This window comes from Aulonocara sp. 'chitande type north' Nkhata Bay, linkage group LG14 (genome assembly GCF_057382095.1).
Source record: "Aulonocara sp. 'chitande type north' Nkhata Bay isolate Kocher_YH1m ecotype deep benthic linkage group LG14, A_spYH_male_GT1.1, whole genome shotgun sequence".
Classification (NCBI taxonomy): Eukaryota; Metazoa; Chordata; class Actinopteri; order Cichliformes; family Cichlidae; genus Aulonocara; species Aulonocara sp. 'chitande type north' Nkhata Bay.
This window is the reverse complement of record NC_141357.1, coordinates 29,644,034-29,660,200: the sequence shown is the minus strand read 5'-3', so window position 1 is coordinate 29,660,200 and position 16,167 is coordinate 29,644,034. Positions and strand designations below refer to the sequence as shown.

The 16,167-nt window shown below is 39.0% G+C and overlaps 2 pseudogenes; both read left to right on the top strand.

The window, feature by feature from the left end:
• Positions 1 to 296: 296 nt before the first annotated feature.
• On the top strand, positions 297 to 1,222 carry LOC147314895 (odorant receptor 131-2 pseudogene; annotated as a pseudogene).
• A 12,915-nt stretch (positions 1,223 to 14,137) lies between these two features.
• Positions 14,138 to 15,227, top strand: LOC147314894 (odorant receptor 131-2 pseudogene; annotated as a pseudogene).
• The last annotated feature ends 940 nt before the right edge of the window (positions 15,228 to 16,167 follow it).

Sequence of the window (16,167 nt, the reverse complement as noted above, 5' to 3'; positions counted from 1 at the left end):
CCTGAGTATACCATCAATTACCTATTTAGAGGCATTGATCAGAGGAGATTGGGTACTAGAGCACGATGACAACACAGTAGAACGAAGTTTCATGTGTAATTGTTATTCTTAGTTGCTGTAAGCTTCAATTTCATGATGCACGGTCATTTTTCAGAAAACTGCAGGGAACGCAGCAGAAGACATTTGGCTCTGGATTTGATTCTCCACTGGATTTGATTTTGAGTTTTGACAATCTTACATTTATCAAACAAAACTTTAATGAACTCTTAGAAGTACTTCAAACAGGTTTGTTTGCTATGGCAGGTAACAACTCAGTGAATTATGGTTTTTTTCCACGACCAGTCAGCTACCGGGTCATTATTGTAGAGATCCTGGTAATAATTTTTCTTTGCATCAACATGTTGCTCATTGTGATCTTTGTTAAAAAGGAATCCTTTCACACATCTGCACGTTACATCTTGTTTTTTGTAACACTGCTGTCAGACAGTGTTTTGTTATTGCTGTCAGATATTTTGTTTATATTGACCCATTTTGAAATTACAATGCCAGTGTGGTTGTGTATAACTATCTCTGTTGTTGTACTTCTTTACTTCATTGTCACACCAGTTACCCTGACAGCAATGACTCTGGAGCGCTATGTGGCCATTTGTATGCCCCTGCGTCATGGACAGCTCTGCTCCACACGCAGCACTATGTACTGTATCCTGATCATTCATGGTGTCAGCTCTGGTCCTTGTATAATTATTCTGTCCATGTTTTTTGCCTCCGGCTCACTTAAGTTCTACAAGCAATCCATGATATGTAGTGGAGACACATTTTCTCTTTACAGATGGCAGGATCATGTTCGATCAGCTGTGTATCAATTGTATTTCTTGATTATGGGCATCACCATTGCATACTCATATGTTCAAATAATGAAAGTGGCCAAAGCTGCATCAGGAGAGAAAAAGAAGTTGACACAAAAAGGACTCAAAACAGTGATCCTTCATGCTTTCCAGTTGCTGCTCTGTCTCATTCAACTGTGGTGCCCATTCATAGAAATTGCAGTGCTTCAGATTGATTTCAGTTTAATTCTAAATGTCCGATATTTTAACTACATCATGTTTAACATTGCTCCAAGGTGCCTGAGTCCTCTGATCTATGGCCTCAGGGATGAAAATATTTTTCTTGTACTGAAAAATCTTATGCCTACTTCATCCTGTTCAAAATAAATGTAATTTGAATCACAATAGAAATATAAATGCTGTCATTTATATTTCATGTTAAAATGTATGGATGATTAAATTATTTGTAGTTTTCCAGTTTTCCAGTTTTTTTTCTGTATATGTTCTGTGTGGTTGCATTTTTTTTATTTAAAACAAACTGTGCTTTGTGTATTACGTCACTGTTTAGTGAATAAGTAAAGTCAAATTTTTATGTATATAGCACCTTTCTAGATAAAAGATGACAAGGTGCTTCACACAGGGAAGACAAAGTATAAATCAAAAACAGACAAAAGTTAACAAAATGCAATTTTTAAAAGATGTGTTTTTAGTTGTTGAGTCCACACATCTTAAGCTCAGTGGGAGTTCCACAGTCTGGGAGCCACATTTGCAAAAGCTCTGTCTCCCTTAGTTCTCAGCCTTGTATGCTGAATAACAAGTAGGCCCTGATCACATGACCTCAGGGGCCTGCAAGGGACATAGGGCTGTAGAAGTTCAATGATGTAGGCTGGAGCTCTAAAGGTCAGAACCAGAATCTTAAAATGGACTCTAAATTCCATGGGGAGCAAGTGCAGCTGTATTAGCAATGGTGTCACCTGAGAGTTCTTAGATGTTTTGGTCAGAAGCCTTGCTGCAGCGTTTTGGAAAATCTGCAAGCGCTCCAGGGACTTTTTGCTAAGAGATGTAAACAGCAATTTCAGGTGCAGTGAACAGTGAATTGTATGGGTGCAAATTACACAAAATCTTAAAATCAGAAAATACAATTAAAATAAATGTTGTGTTTATCGTATTTTTAAATAAGGGATTTGTTTATTGTACTTATCTACGATATTTGTCCAAGAGAATTTTTTTCCCCTAATATGAGATGCTTAACTTTTTCTCAGAATGAATTGTTGAGTTTTCTTAATGTTGGAGCTTGATCGGTTTAGCTTGATCTATTGTTATGAATTGGTGCAACATACATTTATTTTATCTGAAATATACAAATGATTTAGTATGTGTTACATGGCAGCCCTAAAGAATATCATTGTAACTCAGTATTATCTGATAGGGTAATAAATACAGATCCACAAATGATATATACATATACAACAAATACAACTTTTATCATTTTATTGCTGCGGTGAACAATGATGAATGTTGGAATAATATTATTTTGAAAAACATCTTCAGTACTGATCATAATCCGTTGATAACAATCATGACAACAAAAATATTAACGATATTTAACAGTAAATAAATTGTTATTATCATTAATAATAAGAATGATTTCTTTTTTATTGTATTTTTGTGAACAGTATTTACAGAAGCTCACTTGTTGAGGGAAGGGTTTTTTTTGTTGTTGTTGTTGTTTTTAAAACTGACCTAGTTCCTAGAGCTGTTTTGCAAAGAAGAATGGGCAAGAATTTCAGTCTCTAGATGTGCAAAGCTGGTAGAGACATACCCTAAAAGACTGGCAGCTGTAATTGCAGCAAAAGGTGGTTCTACAAAGTATTGACTCAGGGGGCCGAATAATTACGCACACCCCACTGTTAAGATATTTATTTGTAAAAAATGTTTGGAATCATGTATGATTTTCGTTCCACTTCTCACGTGTACACCACTTTGTATTGGCCTTTCACGTGGGATTCCAATAAAATTGATTCATGTTTGTGGCTGTAATGTGACAAAATGTGGAAAAGTTCAAGGGGGGCGAATACTTTTGCAAGCCATTGTAGGTGGAATTAAGACACAGTCCTTGCTCTGTCCTTATTGTGCGTCCCTTTGCCCAACTTGACAGACAGCTAACGGTTTCAATGAACATTGGAGGCGGAAGTAAGTTTAAGGCTTTTTACTTCGTCAGTAGTTCAATGATTGACATCCTTTTCTTTCCGTAAAACTAAAAACAAACGCAAAGTAAATGTTACAAGATGTCTTTTCCTTTTAACTCACACTTCTAGGATATGAACTGTACTGTTATATAGTATGTGTAATCAACAGCGACTCAGTATTGATCACAATACAACTTAGTGAGTTTAGCTTCCTCAAAGATAAACATAACAGATGAAATAACTGGTTTCTAAACAAATCTCTGTAATAGAAATGCACCAAATAAACTTGTAAACATGTTGTACATTAATACAGTAATAAAACGTTTTAAAGAGCAACAACATATTCTGCAGGTTAACAAGCGACCAGCTTCCTGTTTCCTCTACCCACAGGAACACAGAAAAACCCCACCAAAATATAAGCTGGTGACTATTCCCAGTATGACCAGCAGAGGGTGCTGAAGAGAAAGAACCTATGCATGTCATAATAGTCCTGTTGCTGAGGTTGTGGTCATCCTGTAATCTCTCAAGGACTATCTCCAACGCTTCAGTGACTGGATCGCAAATGAAGAGTGATGTAACATCATGCAAGTCCATTGTTTCACCTGCCTCCATAATGTCATCTCTCACCTTCTCAGCAAGGTCCAAGGTGTTCTGGATCTGGTGTTCAGAGCTGTCTACCAACAGGTTGAAGATTGAGGCCAGAAACTTTGAGATGCTATAGGTGACCAAGTTATCATACAGACAATTGCTCTTAAAGGAACACCCTATTTGTGTAAACCATTCAGTTTAGGTGTAGATTCGCCTGGGTATAGCCTGTGGTATGAGGTCTGGTCAATAGCATTGTCTTGTTCTAACTAATTGTACTAACTGACCTCCCAGCCCATTTTTCATTCAGTGGGCTGGTTTCAGTTATTGTGCAAATGTACTGTTTATAAGGTTGGGGGAACCTGCAGCCAGCTGAGACTGACGAAGTCACTTCGATGAGTGATGAAACATTTCTTCCATTGAAAACACTACTTTCAGATGAACAGAAACAACCTTCTGGGATAGTCTGTACAGACTTTTCCACATCTATAGTATTTTGGTGCATCCTATAATAGAAAGCATGCATGCTATGGAAAGTTGTTTTTTTTTTTTGTTTTTTGTTTTTTTTTAGCTTTCAGCATTTCAGGGTTAAGATCTAGAGTTATACTGGGCTATTGCAGCAAATTTGCTGGAATGTCATGGCATGTGGCATGCTTCATGTTACATATTATCACAATAAAACTGAACAATTTAAAAAATTAATTAGTATCTGAAACAGAGAAGACAATTTTCTTTTACTAATTTACAGTGCTGTGCATGCAGTAAATACCTTAAAAGAGGCAATAGGTTTTGATTATTATTTGTTACAGACATATGAGGGTAGGAATATACAAATGTAAAATAACAGGATATGCTTGTTCTCTTTGGCAATAACTATGACAGTTAAATTCTGAACACGCAAAAACTTTTTCAGAACTTTCAGAACTAGACTTCAGTGTAGAGTCTCTTGAGTTCTCCATCTATCATTGATGTGGAGCCATCAAGGGGAATGGCTGCTAAGGGAAGGTGATGACACCATCTCACAACTTCAGTTTCATATGACCTTTAAATTAATGTTCCACTGTCATCTCTCAGAAAACCAGAACAGGAAACCTGAAAAGAATAAGTCTTACATTTACACTCCGATGCCCTCTTAGAAGTGCTCTCTATGGCAGGTAACAACACACTAATTTGTGTGTTGTTGATTAATAAAGTTTCATCTAATCTAATCTAATCTAATCTATTCATATACATTCATTCATTGTTGAATGGCGCCCAACACCACTGTGTCGTCAGCAAACTTCACAATGCTGTTGGAGCGATGGGCGGCTACACAGTCTGAAGTGTAGAGCAGCGGTCCCCAACCTTTTTTGCGTCACAGACCGGTTTATGCCTTTAAGGTGTCGCGGATAAATACAACGAAATAAAACTAGTACCGGTACCGAAAAAAAGAAAATTTATTCATAACACACGTGAAAAGAACCAGGAAAACCGAGTAAACGATAAAAACGATAACAAAATAACGCTGAAAACCGATAAAAACCCTGAAAACCATACACTTTTTACACCTGAGCCTCAACTCTCGCGGCCCGGTACCAAACGACTCACGGACCGGTACTGGTCCGAGGCCCGGGGGTTGGGGACCGCTGGTGTAGAGGGAGTAGAGCAGTGGCAAGAGGACACATCCAGAGGCGGAGCCAGACATTTGAAACACCCGGGGCTTAGCCCTAAAGCAGGGGTGTCAAACTCAAATACACAGTGGGCTAAAATTCAAAACTGGAAAAAAGTCGCAGGCTAACGTTAATATTTATTGAAATATATTTATTGAAATATATTTATTCCTCCAGATGGTAAATGGTAAATGGCCTGCATTTGTATAGCGCTTTTCTAGTCCATAGGACCCCAAAGCGCTTTACACTACATTCAGTCATTCACCCATTCACACACACATTCACACACTGGCGATAGCAAGCTACATTGTAGCCACAGCTGCCCTGGGGCACACTGACAGAGGCGAGGCTGCCGGACACAGGCGCCACCGGGCCCTCTGACCACCACCAGTAGGCAAACACGGGGTTAGTATCTTACATACACACTGGTCTTGCTTATAAAACTCATAATGAGCATCCAACAGTAAAGTGTTAAAATTATGGCCTTTACCCGGGATTGAAATGTCAAACACATTAAAACGAAAAGTAAATATTCCAGCAGACATTTTGCAACATCCTCAATTTTTGATGAGCTTTAAAAACACAACAGTCCTGAAGTTATATTTGCAAGTTTCAAGAAAATAAAATATCCCAAGACATACGTGACAGGTAAAATCCTGGCTGAAAAAAACATTTCAGTGTGTTTTGGTTATCTTAATTACTCTAGAACAGGGGTGTCAAACTCAAATACACAGTGGACCAAAATTCAAAACTGGAACAAAGTCGCGGGCTAACGTTAATATTTATTGGGGAAAAAAAAATCTTCCTCCAGATATAAGAATGAATCTTTTCTTATGGACTCAAACAAGTTTTGCTGAAAAACTGAATATGGAACAAGCAAAGCTTAATACTAAACAATATATATATTAGCTGTATAATACCAGTAGGCCAGCTCTAATAGTAATTTGGTATGGCTTCGCGGGCCAAATGTAATTAGGCTGCGGGCCAAATTTGACCCGCAGGCCAGAGTTTGACACCTATGCCCTAAAGGGTAGTATGTATGTGGGATTTTTTTTGGGGGGGGGGGGTTAGAAATGACTGAAAGATTAATTGGCTCCGTTTTGAGTTTTGTTCAAAAAAGAATGACTTCATATAGAGAAAAAATATATATCACATGTGCAGGACACCTTAAACTGGTTTTTTAATTAAGCAGCAAGGCAGAACAAAATCGGGGCTTTATCAAGACATGAGGACTAAACCCCAATTCAACCAGACCCAAGACTGATCCGGAATGAAAACAGGACTACAACAGTTCAAAATCAGGACTACTTGGTATTTAACCAAGACAGAACCAGAATCAGAACTAGATGATAGTAGCACTAAAAATCATCATAGGCCTGCACTACACTTATTTTTTTAATTCTACCAAAGTCCACTATTTAGATTGAGAAAAGTTCATATAATTATTTAGCCTTGTTGTGCAAACAAGCCTGCATAACTTAATAAATATCGAATTTGAAAAATAGCAAACCTAAAAAGAAACACTAGGTACTAGATACATGAGTACCTATGATACGGTGATACTTTTGCTAAACAACCATTTGACTAACATGTGTGTCTCACCTGCTCTTGTTCCATCTCTGTTCTGTCCTCATTCTCCATCTCCCTCTCTGTTCCTCTCTCTCCCTCTCTGTGCTGACAATCATCAAATATACAGTTGAAATCACATATTTATGTACTCTTCAGATCAAAACACAAACACTTTTTTAATTGTAACATCAAATCAGACTAAATGCTTATTTTTTTAGATTGCTAAATATAAAAAACATATTTGTTAACTTTAAGAGTAAAGAGAGAAACTATCTGTATTTCTTAATTGCAAATGGCATCAAATTGTATTCAAACTTGAGCCACACTTATGGAGCTCCACAGTTCTTTTTCTGGTGTTTTGGTTGACATCTCTTGATTTTCCCATGTCACAGAAACAGACTCTGTGTTTTGCCTTATATGCATCCACAGCTGTGCCACCAATTTACTCACATGGACTCTACTAACCTATCAGAAGCTTCTTCAGCTCAGAATGGAATCGTCTAGAGTTTTCTTATTAATTAACAATAAACTTAGTGTATATGTACTCCTAAATTTGATCAAAGTGATAAAAAATAGACAGCTCTGTCTCTCTTTATTCTGACATTTAACTAATTCGAAAGATATTTCAATATTTATCTAAAACAAAAGTTCACTTTTAGTCTACTTTAAACAGACCTCACAAAAGGCTGATGTGGCTGGATCAGTAGTCTGATTTAAGTACGATACCTTTGGCCAGGGATTAATCTGGTGCATCGCTTCACTGCAGTCTTACGTATTTTCCCCACACCTGAATAAAAAATACTGATATATACAAATAACAGCTTCAGCTGATGCAGCCTGACCCAATCCTAGATGTTCAGCACACAGAGACACAGAGGTACCGTTTAAAGTTTAGTGATAACCTGAGTCACTGATCATTTGCAGTATTACAGAGTCTGGCAGTCTTTGCATGATGTCCACGTCACTGTAAGTTTCTAGCTGACTCTCAGGTGTGACAGGTGTGCCAGCAGTAAAGAGTAATAATAGCCTGCATCCTGAGGTTTGTCATGCAGGATTAAAGGAGCCAGGCTTTGTTCACACAGCTAGGATTGTATTTTACACTGACCCTGGGTCAGTATAAGTATCATACAGTTTAAACGAAGCACTGAAACTTGCACATATTTATTACAGATGCACTGAAGCTAATCGAGATATTTGCTGTCAATCTGTGGCTGCGATTAAACACTTTACTGGAAACTTTATTAACTAGTAACTTCATCAGTCATGACAGAAGCTAATATTTCTGTGCTAACATCGTTTAACCAGCAACAGCTTTACTCCAATATAGGCTAACGTTTACACCGTAACTTTAAGCTAGCACCATAAAGACGGTAAAACACGTAATAATATCTACAAATGCATCTTAAAGCTGTTATATTAGCACTCTGTGTATTACTAACATAACCACATTAACATTACTGACACTCGCTGACTTTTAAGAGTCATTCTATAAATGCTGTCCGTTTAAATGGTCTTACCTGTAAACACTGTATATCCACCGGATTGCAGCCAGAGTGGATTCTGGAGTCTTCCACGCTCCTGTTAGTGATCCTCCATCTGGATGGATGAGAACAACCTTCTGAACAATCTAGCAGGAGATGGCCCATATCTATGGGACTGATTTGTGCTAATAACGCCCATTGTATGGACTGATAACAGCCGAAGCGGGTGAATAAAGTCACCCAGTAGCTAGCTGTGCCATTACCCAGCATACATCACTCCCTCCGTAAATGCAATAAACCATACATAAGTATCGTTCTACCTGTTTTTCAGGTAGTTGTTTACATTATATAATTTATTGTGTTCTGTATACGTCACTACAATGTGATTTGGAAAATGTCTAAATATACCGACAAAAGGCACTTCCGCGGCAATCTCTTCAATCGGAGGACCCTTCACGTCAATTCCCGACGCGAGAGGGGTACCCTGCGCGTCCATAAGTGCAGCAGAGGGAGCCTGACCATGCGTCACACGTTTGACGAGTTGGGAGTGAGAACGTGTTGGTTCTGTTGATCTTATGTGCTGCACAATAATGTTTAATATTTAGTATATACTGTCATATTCCCATATATCATTGTGATGTTGTTTATTCTATTACTCTTGTTCTCTTCTGCTTGTTTTCTTTTTTCTTTCTCAGCAGGTGACCCAGGTGATTGATATATGCATTTTTTTTTCTTTTTTTTTTCTTTTTTTTCTTTTTCTGCTCATTCTGTTGGTTTTTGGTTTTTGCCCTTCTCCCCCGTCCCTCTTCTCAGCTGTTTCTCTTTCCCTCTTTCTTTCTCCCCTTCTTTCCCCCAGTCAAGTCTGTCCCATGTTCAGTAAGTGAAAATAAAATAAACAATAAAAGGTGAATCAAATGGACCATTATGGCAAGGCTGGGATGGTCAATTTGGTAAAGTAAATCCGTTGGGCATCTTTCTTTGCCTTTAGACAACAATTCTGATGGCAAAAGAGCCAAACGGGACAGGCAAAAAAAAAAAGAAAAAAAAAAAAGAAAGAGCAGTTTCTCAACAGCTCAATTACTTCTTAACACAGAATAACTACTATGATACCTTGCAGTCAGGTTTTAGACAGAACCACAGCACTGAAACTGCTCTGACCAAAGTGTTTAATGACATATGTCTGAATACAGACAGTGGAAAAATGTCAGTCTTAGTTTTACTGGATCTCAGTGCAGCATTTGATACAGTTGACCACAACATATTACTCAAAGGACTGGAGAACTGGGCAGGTCTTTCAGGAACTGTACAAAACTGGTTCAAAACATACTTAGAAAACAGGAAATACTTTGTATCAATAGGTAACTTCACATCTGAGCAGACAAGTATCACATGTGGGGTTCCCCAAGGTTCCATCTTGGGACCTCTTCTGTTTAACATTTACATGCTCCCACTGGCACAGATTATAAAGAACAACAAAATAAACTATCATAGCTATGCAGATGACACACAAATAAATATCACAATGTCACCGGGAGACCAAGGCCCTGTACAGGTTCTTGGTAAATGCATTGAGGAAATTAGTGACTGGTTTGCCACAATTTTCTCCAGCTAAACAAAAACAAAACTGAAGTAATAGTCTTTGGAGCCAAAGAAAAACAAGTAGAGGTCACCAGAGAACTTCAATCTATACACCTAAAAACCACCAACCAGGCACGAAATTTGGGTGTAGTGATGGACGCAGACTTAAACTTACAAAACACGTTAAGAAAATAACAGCTGCAATCCAGGGGGATACTAGGATACCCACCCCAGCCTGCTGCCTCTCACCAGCGGCAACTCCAGACTAAGACAGAGTCTAGCCCCTCTCCGGGAAACTGGTTCTAGAACCCAAGCCATGTACTGAGGTGAACCCGACTATATCTAACTGGTACCTCTCAACCTCACCACTAACTCAGGCACCTTCCCCACCAGACTCTTTCCCCACCAAAGAGGTGACATTCCATGTCCTAATTGCCAGTCTTGGTAGGCCCGCCAGGGCCTCTGCTCCTGGCCGCTTCCCGGCACACAGTGCACCCGACCCCTATGGTGCCTCCTGTGGGTGGTGGGCCTGAAGGAGGATGGCCGAATCTGCCTTTTTCAGGCTTTGCCCAGCCGGTTCCCATGGACTAAGGACTGGCCACCAGACGCTCACTCTTGGCACCCTTCCCAGGCAGGGTGAACGGTTTCCTTGGTGTTGTGCTCATAGGGGTCTTCTGAATCAATCAATCAATCAATCAATCAATCAATCAATCAATCAATCAATCTTTATTTATAAAGCACTTTTCATACAAAAAATGTAGCACAAAGTGCTTTACATAGTTAAAAGCAGCCCACCCCACCCTCCAACTCACTCCCCACACTCTCATTAACATAAATGATGTGAATACACACATATCTCCCCCCCCCCCCCCCCCACCCACACACACACACACACACACACACACACACACGCGCACACTTAAAGAGTAAAAATTGGGCTGGGTTCACATGAGCCAAGTGAGGAAACACTATAACAGGGAGCCGTCTGCACCGAGAGCCGGTCACAGACCGCAGCCTCCAGGCTGGGCACACAGCAGGAGGGAGGCAAAGGAGCCCCCCAGCCAGGCTGAGAGGACCCCCGGAGACCCAGCAGCCACGGTCGATCACAGCCCCGGTGCAGAGAGCCCCCTCCGAGGAAACACTGGAGATATGCCACAATAGGCTATATACAGGGTAAAATGATAAAATAAATAAGAACGGGATACAATATAAATATAAATAGAGTAAGAAGATTAAAAAATGGATAAGAATAAAATCAATAAATATTAGGTAAAGCCTAAATTAATAATAAAATAACAGGATAGAATAAATAAGCATAAAATAAATAAACGCTAAGTAAAAGCTAAATTAAAAAGGTGAGTCTTGAGCCTATTCTTAAAAACATGTACGTTCTCTGCGGCCCTGAGCTCCTCCAGCAGGCTGTTCCACAGACGAGGACCATACCACTGAAAAGCTGCCTCTCCGTGAGTATGTGCCTGACTTTAGGGACAATCAAAAGGCCAGTACCAGAGGACCTCAGGGTCCGCGAGGGTTCATATGGTAAAAGCAGATCTGAGAGATAAGAAGGCCCAAGACCATTAAGACATTTAAAAACCAATAAAAGAACTTTAAAATCGATCCTGAAACACACGGGGAGCCAATGCAGCGATTCTAAAACCGGTGTAATGTGGGTCCGCCCTCTGGTCTTCGTCAGCACACGAGCTGCCGAGTTTTGCAAAAGTTGTAAAGTTGAAATATTCTTCTTAGGAAGACCAGAGAGCAGGGCATTACAGTAATCAATGCGACTGGTAATAAAAGCATGCATCAGCATCTCCGTGTTGGCCCGAGAGAGAATAGGGCGGACTCTGGCTATATTCTTTAGATGATAAAATCCAATTTTGGTTACATGTTTAATATGTGGGATAAAGCCAAGCTCAGAGTCAAAAATAACACCCAGGTTTTTCACTTGTAGCGAAGGACATAGTGAAAATGCCTCTAATTTAGACAAGAGTTTCTCTCTCTGAGCCTCAGGACCGACGATTAAAACTTCAGTTTTGTCCTGGTTAAGCTGTAAAAAGTTTTCTGCCATCCAAGATCTTATATCTAAAATACAGTTAAAAAGGGCATCCATTGGTCTGGTGTCATCAGGAGACACGGAGATGTACAGCTGCGTGTCATCAGCGTAACTGTGGAAGTTCACTCCATGCCTCCTGATGACACCGCCGAGAGGGAGCATATACAAATTAAAAAGTACAGGGCCTAAAACCGACCCTTGAGGCACACCACATGTCATTTTATGGATCTTAGAGGAGCATGTATCCATACTCACCATAAAAGTTCTGTCAGAGAGATAGGAAGTGAACCAGTTGTGTACAGCACCAGAGAGGCCTACCATGTGTTTCAGTCTGTTTAAAAGAATAGCGTGGTCTACTGTATCAAAGGCTGCGCTTAGATCCAGTAGCACCAGGACTGAGAGCTTTTGGGAGTCCCAGTTACATCTAAGATCATTTAAAACCTTTAGGAGAGCAGTCTCTGTGCTGTGGTTCACCCTAAATCCAGACTGGAATATCTCCAGGATCTGTCTATCATTTAGAAAATCATTAATCTGAGTAAAAACAAGTTTTTCTAAGATTTTACTTAAAAATAGTAAGTTGGATACAGGTCTGTAGTTATTAAAATCATTACAATCCAAATTGCTCTTCTTCAGAAGGGGCCTCACCACCGCCGTTTTAAAGGCAGCAGGGAAGACACCCAACTGAAGAGAGCAATTCATCATGTATAAAAGCTCAGCCTCAAAAAATCCATAAAGTGTTTTAAAGAGTGAAGAAGGGATTGGATCTAAAAGACATGTGGTGGGTCTCACTGTGGAGAAAACTTTCTGAAGGTTCTCAGCATTAACCAGGACAAAGCTGTCCAGTGTCTCCTCAGGTACAATCGAGCCCTCAGATACAAACATATCGCGATTAGATAAAATATCAGATCTGATGGCGCTTACTTTTCCCCTGAAGTGGTCTGCAAACTGCTCACAGAGTGAGTCTGTGGGGGTTCTTTGGGAGCTGTTAAAATCAGGGTTAAATAAATGATCTATGGTGGAAAAGAGGACCTTGGGATTATTTTTGTTATCACTGATTATTTTGGCGAAGTATGAATTTCTTGAATTCCTTAATGTATTATTGTACATTTTAAGTTGCTCGCAAAATATTTGATGGTTGATAGTATTTTTATTTTTCCTCCACCTCCTTTCTGCTGCCCTGCAATTTCTTTTGAGTTTTTTGACTTCTTCGTTTCTCCAGGGTGATACGTGTTTTACGTTAATCTTTTTGGTGGTGAGTGGAGCAACGGAGTCAAGGCTTTTCTTCAGTTTGCTGTTGAAATGATTAAAAATCAAATCGCAGGGTGCAGATAAAATCACAGGGGGGCATTCGTCTAAAACCCTGGTAAAATTTGCAGCCACTTCAGAGGTTAGATAGCGCCTCCTCACAGTTCGCACCGAGGTCTCCCGCTGAATAAAACCGGTGATGTTAAAAAACACACAGTAGTGGTCAGAGACAGCCAAGTCAACAACAGAGGATGATCAGTTTGACATGGGAGACCCTACCAGGGGGCAGAAGTCCCCAGACAACATAACCCCTGGGATCCCCTGGGACACACAAACCCCGCCACCATGATAAGGGTATTTCAGACAAACATGTAAGAGAATAGTGTATTTATTGGATATGTTCCAAGGTGTCTGAGTCCTATTCCCTACGTATTGGCAATTTATTAAAAAAACAACAACAAATCATTTACGCTGCCCAGTGTGCAATAAATACCTTAAAGGCAATAAGTAGGGAAGAAAATAATTTTTCCTATTGACTTGTTTGAATATTGCACAAAATAGGCCTACTGCTTGTCACGGTCACGTCACTGTAGGGCATAATAAGACATACCTTAAAAAAATAATGGGATGTAGTCTTGCTTCTGGCAATAACCATGCCAATTGATTAACTTGTCAACAAGCAACGAAGTTTTCAAAACTTTAATTAGTTGTAGACTCTCCTGACTGAGTGCTCCATCTATCAACAGTGTACAGCTATCAAGGGGAATGATCTCTTAGGAAAGATGATGACACCATATGACAACTTCAGTTTCATATAACCTTTAAAATAATGTTCCACTGTCATCTATAAGAGAACTGCAGCGGTCAGAAGAGGAAATTTGTGTTTGGAAAAGGACGAAAGGTTTCTCCACTAGACTGATTTTTTGGTTTCAGTCTTTAGAGTAAATCTTACATTTATAATGACAATGATTGACTCTTAGAAGTTATTTAAATACTCGTGTTTGTTCTCAATGGCAGGTAACAGCTCACTAATTTGTGCTTTCTTGCACCAACTATTGACAGTCCGGGTCATGATTGTGCACACCCTGGTCATAATCTTTCTTTGTATCAACATGTTGCTCATTGTGACCTTTGTAAAAAAGGAATGTTTTCACACATCTGCTCGCTACATTTTATTTTTTGTCACTTTACTGTCAGACAGCTTTTTGTTACTCATGACCGATATCCTGCTTATTTTAACCAGATGTTCAGTGCAAGTTTGGTTGTGTATATTTATCTGTCTTTTTGTGCTTGTGTATTCTATTGTCACACCAGTTACTCTGACAGCAATGACTCTGGAGCGCTATGTGGCCATTTGTATGCCCCTTCGTCATGGACAGCTGTGCTCCACACGCAGCACTATGTACTGTATCCTGATTATTCATGGCCTCAGCTCTGGGCCATGCATTGTTATCATTTCCATGTTCTTTGCTACTGCTTCACTTAGCTTCTACAATCAATACACTATTTGCTCTGTTGAAATGTTTATGCTTTATAGATGGCAGGATCATGCTCGCTCAGCTGTAAGTCAGTTTTATTTCATGACTATGGGCATCACTATTGTTTTTTCATATGTTCAAATAATGAAAGTGGCCAAAGCTGCATCAGGAGAGAGTAAGAAGTCAACACAAAAAGGAGTGAGAACAGTGATCCTTCATGCTTTCCAGCTGTTTCTCTGTCTTGTTCAGCTGTGGAGTCCATTCATAGAAACAGCTGTCCTTCAGATTGACGTCAACTTGTTTAGAGATTTCAGATATTTTAACTATGTATTTTTTAGTATTGTTCCAAGGTGCCTGAGTCCTCTCATCTATGGCCTCAGGGATGAAACTTTCTTTCTTTCTTTGAAAAATCTCATGCCTACTTCATCCTGTTCAAAAAAACATGTGATTTGACAAAGTACATCACTACTATTAATAATGGTAACATCCATATTTAATCAAAACATTCATTAATTTGGACAATATCGACAAGCATGTAATGATTAACTTCATATATTTTAACAGGTACAATTTACACTGAGGTTTTAAAAAAAAAAATGTAAATAATAAGAGTTAGTTCATCTCATTTGACAGAATTTACTGTAGAATATCTACACAATATGTGGAACAATAAACAAAATAATAAGTATGTGTGGTGTTTTCCACTTATCAAGTCTAACATAAGAGGCTAAATAAGAATAAATGTCTTTTTGAACAAATTTATTTCTCTAATGTCTTTAGGCATAGACATATTTAATCAGCAAGATCAAACACTTCATGATTATTTATCACAATATAAATAAAACTAAATGGAATTTTCCAGGATCTAATATGTTCATTATTAAAACACCTGAATCATGTCATCGCAATTTGGCATTATGTGATAGGGCACCAAATGTGGATGCACAACCGATATCATAACAATTATAAATTGTAACAAATACACATTTTCTTTTACTACTGTTATGTAGATGTCATAAAACAATGGAACACACAATAATTTTGTTATATTATTAAAGCAAAACACATGTTATATTTCACTTATGGATTAGATAGAATGGTGTCTGTCAAGAAGTCATTCTTAAGGAAGAAAAACAGCAAGAAAAGGCTGAAGTATGCCAAATTACATAAGAACGGGACTGAAAGTTAATAGTAACAAGCTGTAACGATTTATCCAACTTAGAAAGTTCTTGGTTCAACTCATCATTAATACACTTGGCTTCATTAAAGGTTGTATCAAACCTCAAGTAAACAAATGAAATAAATGCTTGTTGGTGAGTTTGTGTTACTTTTCCTAAAAGTAATGCAGCAAGCGAAGTTGAAAACCAGCTCAAAGAGACTTTAAAGACACCACAATGATTTTACTGTAGACACATGAACAGGTAGAAATGGAGATTGCAAGCCTGACTGCTCATTACTGCCTTTGTTACCTGTTAGCAATCAGGCTCTGGCTGCTGGGCAGTGGTGTCCATACACT